The 16,680-nt window shown below is 44.8% G+C and overlaps 1 protein-coding gene across 1 annotated transcript in view; it reads left to right on the plus strand.

Moving 5' to 3' along the window:
• The window catches only part of LOC122811525, a 1,751,548-nt gene that overhangs the window by 485,839 nt on the left and 1,249,029 nt on the right, over nucleotides 1-16,680 (plus strand). The window lies entirely within an intron of this gene.

The following is a 16,680-nucleotide window of genomic DNA, read 5'->3' on the forward strand; positions in this document are numbered from 1 at the left end:
TGATATAGATAGGTAGTTTGTTCCAGAGTATGGGAAGTCTCTGAGACAGGAATCTTTCCCTCCAGCATGTTCTGTTTATTGTGGTGACAAGGTTTAGGTCCCTAAAGCATGTATTTCTGAGGGATTGGGATTTCTTTACATGGAGTATGTCCAACAGCTCTGAGTTTGACATAGCTTTGTATGTTAGGCAGAGATCACCTCTGAGTAGGAGATATGCAACAGATTAAAGCTGGAGTTTTTTGAGACGGTCTGCGTAGGGCATCTATTTGAGGCCAGAAATCCTCTTTGTGAGGTATTTCTGTGACCTTTCCAGTTGTAGATGTCTTGAGGTACATTCCAAAAGGGGTGTTGTACTCTATAATGAGTTTGAGTGATGAGTAGAGGGGAACAATGACCTCTTTTTTTCCTGGCTGAGAAACCTTTTGTGATGAGGTGTGACATGTCAAAGGATTTCCTGACTACTGTGGCGATGTGATTATCAAAGGAGAGACTACTGTCCACCTGTGTCCCAAGTTCTCTTATCACACTTTCGGTGTTAAGTAGACTACCGCCTATGTGGTAGTTCATGGGTACAGAGTTTTTACCAAAAAGGATGACAATGCTCTTTTTGTCATTGAGTTTGAGGCCATGGCTTTGACACCAGTCATCTGTCTCAGTGAAGCACTTTTGTAGCATGTCCACATCGTTAGGAGTTTTAATTATGGCTCCTAGCTTGCAGTCCTCTGCGAACTTCATTAGCCAAAGACCTTCTGTGTTAGCCTGTACTTCAGAGAAGTAGATAACAAACAGGAGAGGACCTAGGACTGAACTCTGTGTTACTCCATTTGTCACTGGTCTGAAGTTGGATTTAGAGTCTGCTACTTTCACATTGTGGGTTCTGTCAGTGAGCCAGTTGGCAGCCCATCTTGTGACATAGGAATTTATACCTAGTTTAGTGAGTTTATCTATAATTCCAGAGTGGGGGATGGTGTTGAAAGCCTTGGCAAGATCTAGATAGGCTGTGTGAACCACCTTACTCTCATCTACAGCTTTGGTGACCACTTCAAAGAAGTCTATCAGGTTTAGGAGACGTGATCTGTCTTTTACAAAGCCGAATTGGGTAGGGTCCAGAGTTTGGAGATTACCAATGTCATTGTTTATAAGTTCCATGATGATACGTTCCATAGCCTTGCAGACCAGGCTTGTCAGGCTAATGGGGCAGTAGTTCCTGGGGTCCCTGGTGGCTTCCCCTTTATGGAGTGGGATAAGAGTTGTGCGCTGTTCAGTGGGTACAAAGCCTGAGGTGAGGCTATGATTGAACATAGTACTTAGGTGGGGTGCCAGTTTGTTCTGTAGTTCATGTAGTACGCAGCCTGGGATGTTGTCAGGTCCCATGGATGCTGTGTTCTTGGCTTTGGAGAGTGTTTTTTTTTTTTTTTACCTGTGCAGTCATGATTACAGGAACTTTGCATTCTACTGGTATAGAGATGGGCCCTTTAGGGGATGAGAGAGAGGTAAAGTTAGCACTGAACCTATCTTCCAGGATGTTGGCAATATCAGTTAGTTCTGTATATTTAGTGCCATTGTGCTGTAACTCAGAGCAGATCTGAGTGTTGCCATTGAGATTCTTGACATAGCTATAGAATGCTTTGTGGTTGTCTTTAGGATCAGTGGCGATTTTATTTTCGTAACTAGCTTTGGAGGATTTTATGAGGGATCTCAGCTTTTACTAAGGCTGACCACGGAGTTCCTCCAATCATGCGATTTTACTCTTTTTTGCAACAGATTCTTTCTTCTGTTGTAGTTAGTTTATAGCAGGGGAACACCAGATTGACTTCCTTTTTTTGGTGGATAGCATCTTTGTTCTGTTAGGCATTGCTCGAACCATGCACTCATGTAAGCGCTTATAAAGTGCAGTTCTATAGGATTCAGCAATCGTACCTCTATTGTCTGTCAGCATGGGTGTCGTGAAGTTTGCCACTTCTGCCTTAAGTGTGAAGTTGGCTTTGGAGAAATTTTTTATAGTGGTTTCCCTAATGGGGGTGGGGGTGGCATTTGGATGTCTAGGGTGATTTGCTTGTGGTCGGATCTGACCACCGAGGAATTGACCTCTGGTGTGGAACACCGGTTGCCTATGTTGGTAATGACCAAGTCTAGGATATTGCTGCCCCTGGTGGCCACTTCAACCCCCATACCATTCGCCATAGAGCTAAGATCTTGTTGAAGCATTTCGGAGTTTGGCCTAAGTTCGTCGGTATGGCTTCTTCTGGTCTCCCAATTTCAGATGTGCCTAAGAAGTGCAAGGATAAGGACCACGACAGGCTTAGGATCAAATTATCTGACTATGTCCCTGTTAAGTAGGTTGTTGGCCCAGCAGTAGTCAGTGAGGCGCTTTCATTGCCCCTGCAGTCCATGGATGTTCAGCAACAGGTGTCTGCAGAGACCTTTTCTGAGTCCTCCATACCGCAGGCTTCCACATAGTCTTCTGACACTCTGCCTGTCGCCGCCTCTGATGGATCCAGAGCCACTAAGCAGGCACCAGCTTCTGAGGCCTCTTTTCTCTCCTCTGAGACCAGATCCAGACCGACGACCTTGGTTCAGACTGCTGAGGTGGCTAGGCCTCCTGAGTCCCTCTGGCATTCTAGCAGGCCTTCCAGCAGAAAATCTACTCCAAAGCAGGCACTGGCCTCCCCTCAAATGCCTCTGTCTCAGATGATTAAGATGGCTAGTGATCTCTTGACCTTTATCAGGAGCTCTCAGCCACCTCCTTCCAAGAGGGATAGGGAATTGTCCCCAGACGTTTTGTCTCCCTCAGACTCTGAGGTTTCCAGCACTTCTGCTGATGAGGGAAATCCTCAACTTTTTTCTGGTGTTGAGGATTCTGATGCAAAAGACTCCATCCCTTCTGCCTCCCCTCCAGAAGATTTTTTCTTTTGGAGATACTCTGAATACTCTTAGGGAAAATTTCAAATGGGAAAGTCAGGACTACCCTCAGTCTAAGAAATAGATTACAGAATTCTTGAATTTGCCACAACATAAGCCTTTGGCTATCCCTCTGGTTTTGGAAGTTGTTGATGTTTTCATGGAGAATTCTTTGACTCCTAATTCTGTTCCTCCTGCTCCCAGAAAGCCTGACAGGTGGTATAGAGTTCCTGATTCTCATCAGTTCCTTTTCAAGAATCCTACTGCTGATCCAGAGATTATTTCTCAGGGCCCTAAAGGTGTTAAAGCCACGGTTGCTAAAAATCCTGTTCCTTCTGACAGGGAATCTAGGGCCTTGGATAGATGGGGTAAAAATGGTTTATATGTCTTCCACCCTGGCTATAGGTCTGTTAATTGTCTTTTTCATATACTTAGGTATCAGCAGCATACTTTGGAGGCTATTAAGGCTAGAATTGCTGGTGTTCCTTCCCTGATGGAGAGTAAGGACATGCAAGATTTATTGAATTCTGCCACTCTTGTCATTAAACATATTCTCTACATTGTGGTTTCAACACTTTGGAGGCTTCTTGCAGGGCAGCAGCCACTGGTTCTGTTATTAGAATACATGCTTGGCTCAGGGAATGGCCCCGTTCTGAACCTGTCAAATCTAAATTACTGGATGTACCTTTGCACAAGGACAATCTTTTTGGTAGCAAAGCAGAAGAGGTGTTTAAAAAGTTGGAGGATAAGGCCAAATCTATGCAAACCACTTAAGATTTTCTGCAAGTTCAGCCTCCTCGTTTTAGTAGGCATTACCCTTCTAAGAATTGGACTTTTCCTGACCCTAGTAAATAGGTTTGCACTAGGCCTAGGGGCTACAGGTCTTCTAGGGGACAAACTTCCACCCCTCAAAAGGCTAAGCACTGGCAGGCTTTCTCTTCAAAATCGGGAAGCTCTAAGCAAACTTCCCAAAGCAAGCATTCCCGATGACTCCGGCCTTCCCCTGCCTGCCTCTGTGGGCCCAGGGTTTCCTTTGGGGGGAAGGTTAGCCATTTTTGCAGATGTCTGGTACGCCATCACAGATGACAAATGGGTGCTCAAAATAGTATCCCAAGGCTACAAGTTCTCCTTTCACACCTTCCCAGTCCACCAAGGATACCCAGATACCCCCCCCTCTTCAAAGGGCAGAAGCAGAAAAACAAGTTTCTTCTTTGCTAAACCTGGGAGCAATATAGCCAGTTCCTACACCACAGATAGGCCAGAGTTTCTACTCAAGACTTTTCCTGGTTCCCAAAAAAGGGGGCATCTGGCGCCATATTCTAGATTTGTCCATTCTAAACACTTTTCTGGTGATTCCCAAGTTCAAAATACTCACTCTTCAGCAGTTACTGCCAATGCAGGCTAAGGATTCCTGGCTGGTGACTTTGGATCTCAAAGAAGCTTATTTGCACATTCCAAGAAGGATAATCTGCAGGCAGTTCCTTCGCTTCAGGGCAGGGAACAGGCACTTCCAATTATCTGCACCACCCTTTGGCTTCTACTGCTCCCAGAGTTTTTGCAAAATGCCTGGCTCCAGTCATTCCTTTTTGCAGGCAAAGAAACATTCAAATTTACCCTTACTTGGACGATTGTCTTATTCAGGCAAACTCTCCAGAGCAACTTCTAAAGGATCTGGACTTTGTAAAGAACCTTCTCACCTCTTTGGGCTACACTATCAATGAAAAGAAGTCAAAACTAGTACCCACCAGGGAGATTGTATTCCTGGTAGCGAGTCTGATGAAACTCACAGTCGAGTGAGTGAAAGCGCTCAACCTTTGGATTTGTGGAATAAACTTGTTTTCTTTTTATATCTCGTGTGGTGCTCTTGAGACTCTGACTCTGTGAGCAAGCAGTTAGCAGATTGTGTTTCGGCTGCTATTTTGGTTCGTGTACAGCCACCCAGATGGTATTCCTCCCTCAAGAGAAACAAATGGATCTTTCAAATTACTTCAAGAATTTGGCAAGCATGACCCAGCTCTCTGCAAGGCAAGTCCTGCAAAAGCCCTAGGATTCATGACTTCATGTATTCTGATGATTCCGTATGCCAGACTGCATATGAGGAAAATACAATGGTACCTCAAAAACCTTTGGTGTCAACGCACACAGGATTTAGACTTAATACTTCCTCTGATTCCCTGCCTGCAGACTGAATTTCTTTGGTGGGTGATGGCCTGTGCTCAGAACAAAGGCCTGCCTTTTTGTCCACCTCCTGCCAGTCAGACTCTCCACCACAGATGCCTCTGATTACACTTGGGGAGCACATCTGGAGGGCAGATGCATTCAGGGGACGTGGAACTATCAACATGTTCATTTGCACATAAATTTGAAGGAATTGATGGCAGTCCAGCAGGCCTTGATGGCTTTCAAGCATCTTCTCTCTCCTGGTATTCTTCTAGTCAGCACAGACACCACCACAATCATGTGGTACATCAACAAGCAGGGAGGGAATCACTCTTCCCCCCTGTGCAGACAAAGCATGATATTATGGTGCATAACAGCTTCCATGGGCATTCATCTGATGGCTCAGTTTCTTCCAGGGTGGTTCAACACCTTGGCAGACTGGTTGAGCGGGGCAGGTCCTCGATCCTCATGAGTGGCAGCTAAACAAGGCCATCTTCTATTGCATCATTCAGCACTGGGGCTCTCCCCAGGTGGACCTTTTCTTATCTCCGACAAACCACCTTCTTCCAACCTTTTGCACCAGAGATCATCATGACAAAGCTTGGAAGGTGGATGCTGTGTCCTTCCCCTGGACACCGCTCTCAATCTATGCATTCCCTCCTCTGCCCCTTCTTCCCAGAGTGCTGTTAAAAACAAGGGACAAGAAATAGAGGGCCATCATCATAGCTCCAGACTGGCCCAGGCAACATTGATATCAACTACTTCGCAGTCTCTCCCAGTCTGTCCTGACTTCTTCCCCTGATACCAGATCTCTTGGTTCAGGAGGGGGAACTATTTTGCATCCTCATCTTCAGACTGCATTTGGCAGTCTGGCTCATAATTTAAACCTTTCCCAACAGATGGCTGAGGTCCTTTGTGAGGTCGGAGGCCTAGCACTAGGAAATCTTATGCAGATAAATGGAAAAGATTCTCCATTTGGATGCAGACTAGAGGGGGTAGACCCTTCTCGACCTACTCTTCCGCTTATTTTTGACCATCTGGCAGGCTTGCTTTGATGGTGGACTTTCCTTCTCTTCTATCAAGATTCAAGCTTCAGCTATTTCTGTGCATTGTTCCTTTGAGCAACCCGTTTTCTCTCATCCCTTGATGAAACAGTTCCTCGGGGGAGCTAGCAATTTAAAGCTTCCCAGAAGGGCACCTACCTACTCCTGCTTGGGATCGTAATTTTGTGCTTGAGAAACTTACTCTGCCTCCTTTTGAACCAGCTGCCTCAGCAGATTAGAAGTCTCTCTCCTGGAAAACTGCCTTTCTCTTGGCTATTACTTCAGTTAGAAGAGTTTTTCTGAGCTGCAGGCCTTAATGGCAGTAGAGCCTTTTGTCATCTTCCATGTGGATCTGGTTTCTCTTTGAACTAATCCCTCCTTTATGCCTAAGGTGGTTTTTAGCCTGACTCTTAACCAGTCTATCCACCTGCCTACCTTTTTCCTAATCCTCAAAATAAGGGGGAAAAGCTACTGCATTCCCTAGATATGCATAGACAGCTTAGATTTTACCTGGACAGGACTAAATCTTTTCAAAAGACGGATCAGTTGCTCCTGGAGCTCAAGGCAAAGCCATTTCTAAACAGACCATTTCTAAGTGGATTGCTCATTGTATTCACTTTTACTTACCGCATGGCAAAGTTCCTCCTCAGAGTATTAGGACCCATTCTACTAGAGCAGCCTTTACCTCAGCAGCTTTAAGAGGTGTACCTACTAGGGACATCCTGGAAGCAGCTACCTGGACTTGTGTATACACTTTCACTAAACATTACAATTTACCCTTGTTTTCGAAGTCCAGGGCTGGTTTTGCCACTGCAGTGTTGCAGGGCATCCTTACCAACCCTTAAACAGTGGGGTTTTCCTCCTCCCTTTTGTTTTTTTCCTGAGCTTTGGGAATCAACCCATTTGTAAGGACTGCAACCCATTTGTAAGGACTGCAACAGTGAAACATGAACATAGTACAGTTGTGTGCACTTAGCATAAATGTAGATGTTCAAGTGTATTCACTGTCGCAGTCCTGGTTTCCCCCCCTTCCATCCCCCTTTTTTTCCTAGGGCACAGACTGGATTTTTCTTTTCCTGGTCTAACCTTTTTGGGGGCTTCTGACAGTTAAGGCAAGAAAAACTCAGGAAATGGCATCTGCTTGCCTTCCTTTATACCTGACGTCAGGCTTGAAACCGAAGGCAGCCAACGTCATACACCAAGGACTTTGGTATTCTGGCTGACTGTGGGCTACCAGGAGCCGGATAACCCATTTGTAAGGTCTGCAACAGTGAATACACTCTAACATCTACATTTATGTTAAGTGTACACAACTGTACTTTGTCATTGCTGTGAGTTGTCTTGTCTTACTTTACTGACTGTACAAGCAGAGGTGGCCACTGATTGTACACTGTTGGCAACGGTATTAATGAATGCCAGGGAAAAGTAATTGTTGACAGCAGTGTTGAAATGATGAGTAGAAAAAACATTCCACCCAGAGAAGAAAAATAAAAGCTGGAACACAGGTGGGTAAGTGATCTAGTCCAAAGACCCTTTTCAGCCAAAAACTGTGCTGCGCAGGAAGGACAATAGATGCATACATACCTGCATGCATATACAGAGTAATACATATACAGATCAAATTACATTGGTCATATACAAATATTAATGTACAAGCTACATTGGTTATATACAGATATTCATTTAAAATGTACAAATATTCATTTACAATCTACGTTGTCTTGTGACTTTGCAGTATAAAAGATTTGTGAGTTTGTTTGTGTCTTTCGGCTTTTCCCTGTTAGGGGTCGCCACAGCGGAACTCTGGTCCACTAATGATTGGCAGTTGATTTTTACGTACTGGCTTGCCAGGCCTGACGCACAACCTTCAACGAAGGTACGCCCATTCATGCATGTCTCCACGCAGAGGACGCTCTAGCTAAGAATCGAACCGGACAGCGTCTTACTGTGAGGCGACAGCGCTATTGCAGCACCACCACCGCAAGTTTATAAAAGATTCATGAGTAAAGAAGATATATGATGAGAAAATGAGACATCACTGAGACTGTCTTGCAGTTAACCAAGACTGTTATTTACAGAGCTTCTGTAAAAATGAGAAATTATACAGTTTGTACAGGTCTTGAGCTTAATGAACTGGCCAACTTCTTAATAATGAATAGAATTAAGCCTAAGTATATTACAAGCTCTGTCCGTTGAATGCATTGAGTATGGAAAAAAACACAGCCAGCAGCTTCTGAAGAAATTTGCCGCTAATGTTGAGCAGACACGTGGTAAGGTATTTTAGAGTCCTGAATCTAGCTTATCTAGAGTGCAAAGTTTATAAATGGGTTGTAAACTGGTGAATAGTGTGTGCAAAGTTTATAAATTTGGGGTATAAACTGGTACAGTAAACTAACTGGAACTGAAGCAACCGGAACTCTCAAGCAACCAGAAAAAAAATGAAGAAACACAGTACAGTTTTCATGTGTTGCACTTTGTTTCCCTCCCTGCAGAAACATACCTTACTTTTTTTTTAGAGTTTGAGTTTTAAAAAGGAAAATAGGAATAAATTCCATCTCTCCCCAACCTAGTAACAAAAAGGCACAGCACGGCCATCCATGTAAAACAAGGTTTATTACTTCAAGCTTTCGAGCTGGAACTCTTTCAAGAATTAATCAGTACATTAAATCCACAGAGTAAACACAGAACACCAGCCAAACACATAACATATCTCATAAACACATTATATAGTTATACAATTTACATAATTAATGCAGTTGACTAAGCCTAGTTCACTAAAAAAATCATTAAAAACAATAGTCTGCTCTAGAGCCATGTCAGTCCTTTGTATTCATATGAGCTCAGATTCAACAATATCAGCAAAACTTCCTCAAGGCAGGTAAACTATCTTTGTTGTCATGCAAGGACACTGATCAGAAAGAAACTTCCTTCTGCCAAGCTAGTTTTGTAAATTCTAGGGAAAATGGCAGTTTCAGTTCTAATCCCAGTAGCTCAATTTCACATGAGAATCCTCCAGTGGTTATTGTCGACATAGTGGTTGTTTCTAGAGCTTCCGATGACGCACAAGGTTATCATAACCATCTCATGCAGAGAGACCTTCAGTGGTGGCTCAGCTCTTCACTGTTGTCTCTGGGATGTCTTTTTATTCCTCCTCAGCCCCAAGCCCCGGTGACCACGGATGCTTCCTAGGTGAGGGGGGTATTATCTAGGAAAGACAGTTCAAGATACCCGGCCACAACACGAGGCCCATTTGCACATGAATATTCTAGAGATGAGGGCTTTGCTGTTGGCATTGCAAGCATTTCAGGATGCCCTCCATGTAGGTACAATAACGATTTAGGTCCAACAACATGTCTATAATCTGGTACATAAACGGGGGGGAACCAGATCATATCCCCTATGTCAAGAAGCCCTGAGGATCTGGCAGTGGGCAGAGGATGGACTCCAACCGTTTTCTCATAGCAATGCACATCCTGGGGCAGTCAAGTGTGATTGCAGAGAAACTGGGCAGATCCATTCTATGGCAGCAAGAGGTGTCCCTCAGCCAGAAAGCTGATGAAGAGATCTTTCGAAAATGGGGCCTGTCCTGCTATGATCTCTTTGTCACCCATGAATGCCAAATGCAGCAACTACTTTGTCCTGCTCCCCTCCAGCGGGAGAGTCACCAAAGGATGCACTTGTTCATGATTGGCTCTCAGGACTTTTATGCCTTCCAACAGTACCTTTAATACCCAAGATCCTTTCAGAAAGCAACTTTGTTGGAAACCACAATTATCCTAATTGCTCCCTATTGGCCTCGACAGATATGGTTCCCCTTTATTCAGCCTCGCGTATGGGAGGAACCTTAGATTCTAGACCTGGCTCAGGATCTGCTGACTCATCCTTCAGGAACGGTTCATCCCAGTCTGGACAATCTCAACTAACAGCTTCGCTTCTCCAGTTCCCATGATAGCCAGGTTTCCGCTCCTTTCCTCCCCCAGTTAAACACATTTTGATAGCTTCCCATAAGAATTCTACTCAAATTGTACAAGAACAAATGGGAAAGATTTGTTACTTGGTCCAGTACTAATCATATAAACCATTTCACAGCTCCATTACATTCTATCCTAGAATTCTTAGCCAAGTTATTCAGTGATGGAGCTGCTGCAGCTACTATTAGGGTACAGTTAGCAGCGATCCCTAATTTCACACAGGAGGAAATGGTTTGGCTATGTTGTCAAACAGACTATTCCTCAGAGGGACTACTTTAATTCGACTTCCATATAGAAACCCTGTTCTGCCTTGGGACTTAATTTGTCAGCACGAAATTCATCTCCCTTCCATTTGAACCATCTGCTACATGTGAAGTTAAATATCTTCTGCTACATGTGAAGTTAAATATCTTAAATGGAAAAAGCTATTTTTAGTAGCTATTACTTCAGCAAGGAGGATTTCAGAATTGCAGGCCTTGCCTTCCAAGCCATCATACATAGTTTTTCACAAGGATAGTCTCGTTACACACTAATCCTTCCTTTTTACCCAAAGTAATTTCAGAGAGTAACCTCAGGCTATTGATTTACCAATATTCTTCCCAAATTTCCAAAACAAAGGAGTGCATCTTACATCTTCTAAACGCTCACAGACAGTTAGGTTTTATTTGCATAGAACATCAGAAATTAGAAAGTCAGATCAATTATTTTCTGTTTGGAGGTTAAGAAAGGCCAACCAATCTCCATGGTAACATTATCCAGTTAGTTTTCACAATGCATATCTTTCAAATAGAAAGCTAACAACACTGTACCTAATCCTATCAAGGCTCATTCCACCAGATCAGTGGCTACTTCTGCAGCTTTCCAGGCTAGATTACCTCTGGACAGTATCTGTGCTGCAGCAACTTGGGCTGAACTATGTACCTTTATTACTCATTGCAAGTTGGATTTGTCCACTAGGGGTAGAGCTTCCTTTGGTTCTATGATTCTGAGGAATATTCTCCCATGAGCCACCCAAGAGTCAGGTTGTTGGGGACGCAGTCCCACCAGTGAGAATAAAGACTAGATTGACAACATCACATAAAGAAGTTATGTACTTACCATAACATTCCATGTGTGTTGTCCATCTTGTCCTTTATTCTGACAGCCCACCCACCATACCCCCTGCCTGTACTCCTGGGAGACAGAGTAGTTCTAATTGGATTTTTTCAGGAGACTCTAGTCCCAGAAATAATGTGGGTTCTTAATATAATAGCGATAAGATTATTCACCTTGTCACTGCTTGAGGGCAGACAAGATCTGAGGTGGTAGGGGAAAATGCCCACAAGCTTAGCTGAGGATGTTGAGCTTATATATAAAGGCCGAGACAGATCCGATGGATCAGATCCAACCCACCAGTGAGAATAAAGGACGAGATGGACAACACACATGGAATGTTATGGTAAGTCATAACTTTTTTTTTACACAAATGGGATCTGAGACTGATTCAGCAGGGTTACACATGGAAGTGGAAAGAAAGTCATCCCTTCCAGGAAATTATTCCACATCCACTAGACCAAGCCCCTTTGCTCCCTCTTGTCCTACAGCACATGTTTTCACAGATGGTAATAGAGACCGTTCCTCCTTCCCAGTTGTGGAAAGGTTTTTATCAATGGAATGTTTTGGGTGCCAAAGAAAGGAAATGCTTGAAGACCAGTTCTGGACCTTTTTACTTAAACAGGTGTGTGGTAACTGCCCAAGTTCAAAATGATTTCACTTCAAAACCTGTTACTCTTTCGTACTCATTTGAGTTTATCTGATAACCTTAGATTTAAAAGATGCTTATCACATTCCTATTCATCCTGACTTCAGACATTTCTTAATTTGACCTAGAAACTGAAAACCTTTAGATGTTTTTCATGTTTCACTGTTGCAGTCATCACATTTGGGTTATCCCTGCCAGGGTAGCCCTCGACTGGCCCGAATACCAGAGACTTAGTATTTCTGCATCGGTTGCTGTCGCCTGAGGATTAACGTCAAGTCATCAGTAGTATAAAGTAAGGCAGCCGATGCCATTAAATCGGTCTTTCTTGCCGTGGACCCCGAAGAAAAGCAGTTTGCACGAGTGCCGGTCGGCCGATGCCTAAGTTTTCATCTACCGAACTGAAGTCATCTAAAGCTAAGTACCTCATTGGGATCCTTTTTTCTTGCACTAACCGATGTCAGAAAAAAATTAATAATTGTCTCGCCTGTGGAAAACCGATACCACACCAAGACTTCCACTCTTACTGTGTCACTTGTTGAGGCCCAGACCATGACGTCCCTCATTGTAGTTTTTGTGCTTTGTTCAACGCCCGAACTATCCATCGTCAGACCCTTATTGTAGCCAGATATTTTCGCTTACAGTCCTTGAATTCCGATATGGCTTCAGTAAGCCATCTGACAGCAGATCTTCCAAAAAACATAAAGATAAAGACAGAGACAGACCACACAGGTCCAAACATAGAGATGATGCTTCCATTAAGCTAGTCGTCAGTTCTCCGGTACTCTGGGAGGAGCTTTTGCAGCCTCTGATGCCCACTTCTGTTGATTCACAGGCCGCTAACAAGACCCTTTGAGTCCGGTATGCTGCAGAACTCTTCAACTAAGGATCCTGCGGTAGTCTCACCCTTGGATTGGTCCGGAGCCGCTGTGCAGGCAGCAGCTTCCGACGAAGGCCTTCTCACTACCAAATCTCAATTCAGACGTCTTCTTTCGTGACTACCGTTCTTTCTAAAACAACAGGGTTTCTCAGGCCCAGGGTACGAACCAAGAAACCGATTACCCACTCTCAGGTGCCTGCTACCTTGCCTAAGTCTCAAATGCTTAAAATGGTGGAAAACCTTATCATGCTGATCAGGGGAAGCCAAGCTACCACCTCCAAAAGGAAGAGAGATCTGTCCCCTGTTTTGTTTGAACAAGACTCAGATGAATCTGATGCATCTGAATATGAAAACATGCAACCTCTCTCCACTTATGAGGATTGTGATGCAGAGGATTCCATTCCTTCAGCCTCACCCCCAGAGGATTTTTGTTTTGGGGAAACCCTGCATACCTTAAGGGAGCATTTCCATTGGGAAAGTCAGGACTACCCTCAGTCTAAAAAGAGATTCTGGGAATTCCTAGATCTTCCACAACACAGACCCTTGGCCATCCCCCCAATCCTGGATGTTTTCCTAGAACCCAGGTTGACTCCTGATGCCCTTCCTCCTGCTCCCAGAATATCAGACAGGTACTATAGAGTCCCTGACTTTCACAAATATCTTTTTAAAAATCCTACAGCTAACCCTGAGGTTATTTCTCAAGGGCCAAAAGGGATTAAAACTATCTCTACTAAGAATCCCAACCCCTCAGACAGGGATTCCCAAGTATTGCACAGATGGGGTAAAAAAGTATACACCTCGGCTACCCTTGCTATCAAGGCACTAAATTGTCAGTTCCATATGCTGAAATTTCAGCAACATACCTTGGAACTCCTTAAACAAAAAATGGCTTAATTTCCTGCTTGAACAGAATCTAAAGATTTACAAGAGTTAAATGCATTCTGCAAGTCAAGTAACTAAACACACCTTGCACTGTGGTTTTGATGCTCTAGAAACATCTTGCAGGACAGCAGTCATTGGATCTTTCATTAGAAGGCATGCATGGCTTAAGGAACAGCCCCTGCCAGACCATGTCAAATCTAAACTGTTGGATGCCCCCTTGCACAAAGATAACTTATTTGGCACTAAGGCAGAAGAGGTCTTAAAAAAGATGGAAGAAACCGCAAACTCTGTGCAAACAGTTAAGGATTTCTTGCAGGTCCAACCCCCCTAGGCTCAGCAGGCATTGTCCCTCCAAACACTGGCCCTTTCCTGCTCCCAGTAAACCGGCCCAGCCTAGGCCCTGTGAAAGCAGACCCCCCCCCCCAGACAGCACCGCCAAGGAATGCAGAGATCTAAGCAGTGGACTACCTCCACTTCAAAACCAGGAAGTTCTAAGCAACCCCCTTATGGAAAGAACTCACAATGACTCACCTCCTCCACCCCCTCCCTCTGCCCACCTTCACTTACCTCTAGGAGGAAATCTCTCCTTTCACTGAAGCATCTGGGCCACCATTACCAAGGACCACCGTGTTCTGTACATTGTGTCTCAGGGATGCAAATTTTTTTTTCCACACCCTTCCAACCCCAAAAGGGTTCTCAGATCTACCTCCAAATCAGTGGGCAGAGGCACAAAAGCAAATCCTTTCCCTGCTCTCTGAGGGCAGTAGAGCACATTCCTGCAGAACAGATAGGCCAAGGTTTCTACTCCAGACTTTTTCTGGTGCCCAGAAAAGAGGGCATCTGGCACCCCATCCTCTATCTGTCCATTCTAAACACTTTCCTAGTAATCCCAAATTTCAAAATGCTTGCCCTTCAGCAGCTGCTACCCATGTTCTCCGAGGACGCTTAGCTAGCCACCCTAGATCTAAAAGAAGCCTACCTCCACATTCTTATCAGGGAATAATGCAGGAAATATCTCTGCTTTAGGGCAGGATCTCAACACTTTAAGTTCTCTGTGCTTCCCTTTGGCTTATCTACTGCTCCCAGAGTTTTCAGAAAATGTCTGGCTCTGGCTGTGGCCTTTGCCTTTTACAGACAAAGAAATATTCAGATATACCCATACTTAGACGACTGCCTTATTCAGGCAGGCACCCAGGAAAAGCTGCTCAAGCACTTGGCCTTTGTCAAGACCCTACTAACCTCCCTAGGGTACACAATCAACAAAAAGAAATCCAAACGGGTGCCCACCCAAAGGATAATTTTCCTGGGAGCAAGTCTGGACACAGCATCCCAAATGGCATACCTTATTCCAGAGAAACACATTTTCTTGACAGCCTACTTCTCTCAACTAGCCACCGGGCCCCAGCTTAACTGCAAGGAAGATCCTGCAAGCCCTGAAGTTTATGGCATCTTGCATACTACTAATTCCATATGCCAGACTGCATATGAGGAAACTTCATTGGTACCTAAAGAGCCTTTGGTGCCAGCACTCTCAAGACCTGGAAACACTTCTACCTGTAATTCCATGCCTCAGAAAAGATTTTCTTTGGTGGGCAACAGCGTGCTCCTACAACAAGGGAATGCCTTTCTCCCCACCATCCAGACCCTCACCACAGATGCATCAGACTACACTTGGGGTGCAGACCTGGATGGCAGGTGCATACAGGGCCAATGGAGCCCACAGCAAATCCCTCTGCACATCAGTCAAAAACAGATGATGGCTGTGCAGCATGCTGTGATGGCTGTCAAGCCCCTTCTCCCTCCAGGGGTTCTCCTGATCAAAACAGACAACATCACTGTGATGTGGTACATCAGCAAGCAGGGAGGGACTCATTCCTACCCTCTATGCAGGCTGACCATGACCCTTTGACACACAGCCTCTGCTATGCAGCTACACCTGTTAGCATAATTCCTACCAGGCTCTCTCAACTCTCTGGCAGACCAGTTAAGCAGAAATCTTCTGGACCCACATGAGTGGCAACTCAACAGAAGTACCTTCACCCTAATAACTCAAAAATGGGCAACCACGAAAGTCAACCTCTTTGCCTCCCACACCAGCTATCAGCTCCGCAAATTCTGCACCAGGGAGCATCACTGCATGCCTTGGGAAGTGGATGCTCTGTCCTTCCCCTGGGTTACTACATCGGTCTGTGCCTTTCCTCCCCAACCTCTCATCCCTGGGGTACTGCTCAAAATAAGGGAGGAAAAACCAAGGACCATTTTTTGTAGCTGCAGACTGGCCCCGGCAGCACTGATACCCCTTGCTGCGCAGCCTGTCCCTGCTACCCCCGTGACATCTTCCTCTGATTCCAAGCCTCCTGACCCAGAAGGAAGGGCAATTCATGCATCCCCAATTGCAGACACTCAATTCCGCAGCTTGGCTTATTCCATAACCCTGAACCAATCTTAGTAAACAGGTTCTGGATGTTATCCATGAGGCTAGATGCCCTAGCACCCGAAAGTCTTATGCTGATAAATGGAAAAGGTTCCGCACCTGGATCCAGGCTGAGAGAGCCAATACAGCACAGCCCTCCCTCCCATCCTGAATTACATAGCTGACCACCTGCACAGTGGTTTATCTTTCTCCTCTATAAAAATTCATGCTTCTGCTATTTCTGCTCATTTTCCCATTGAGGAGCCCCTTTTCTCACACCCTCTGATCAAACTGTTCCTAAGAGGGGCTAGCAACTTGAGGCCACCCAGAAGGGCACCAACACCAGCTTGGGACCTTAACTTTGCATTGGAAATGCTCACCCTGCCCCCCTTCGAACCAGCTTCTTCTGCAGAGCTAAAATTCCTCTCCTGGAAGACGCATTCCTTCTGGCCATCACTTCAGCCAGAAGAGACTCTGAGCTGCAAGCACTCATGGCTTTGGAACTCTTCATCTCCCATACAGACAGGGTATCCCTCAGAACCAACCCATCCTTCATGCCCAAGTTAGTATCCAGTGTGGCTATCAACCAAGCCATTCATTTGTCCACCTTTTTTCCTAATCTCCAGAACAAGGGGGAAAGGATTCTTCACTCTCTAGATGTGCACAAACGGCTCAAAATTTATCCGTACAGG

Source organism: Protopterus annectens, chromosome 1.part0, assembly GCF_019279795.1.
Source record: "Protopterus annectens isolate FY-2018-M chromosome 1.part0, PAN1.0, whole genome shotgun sequence".
NCBI lineage: Eukaryota > Metazoa > Chordata > Ceratodontiformes > Protopteridae > Protopterus > Protopterus annectens.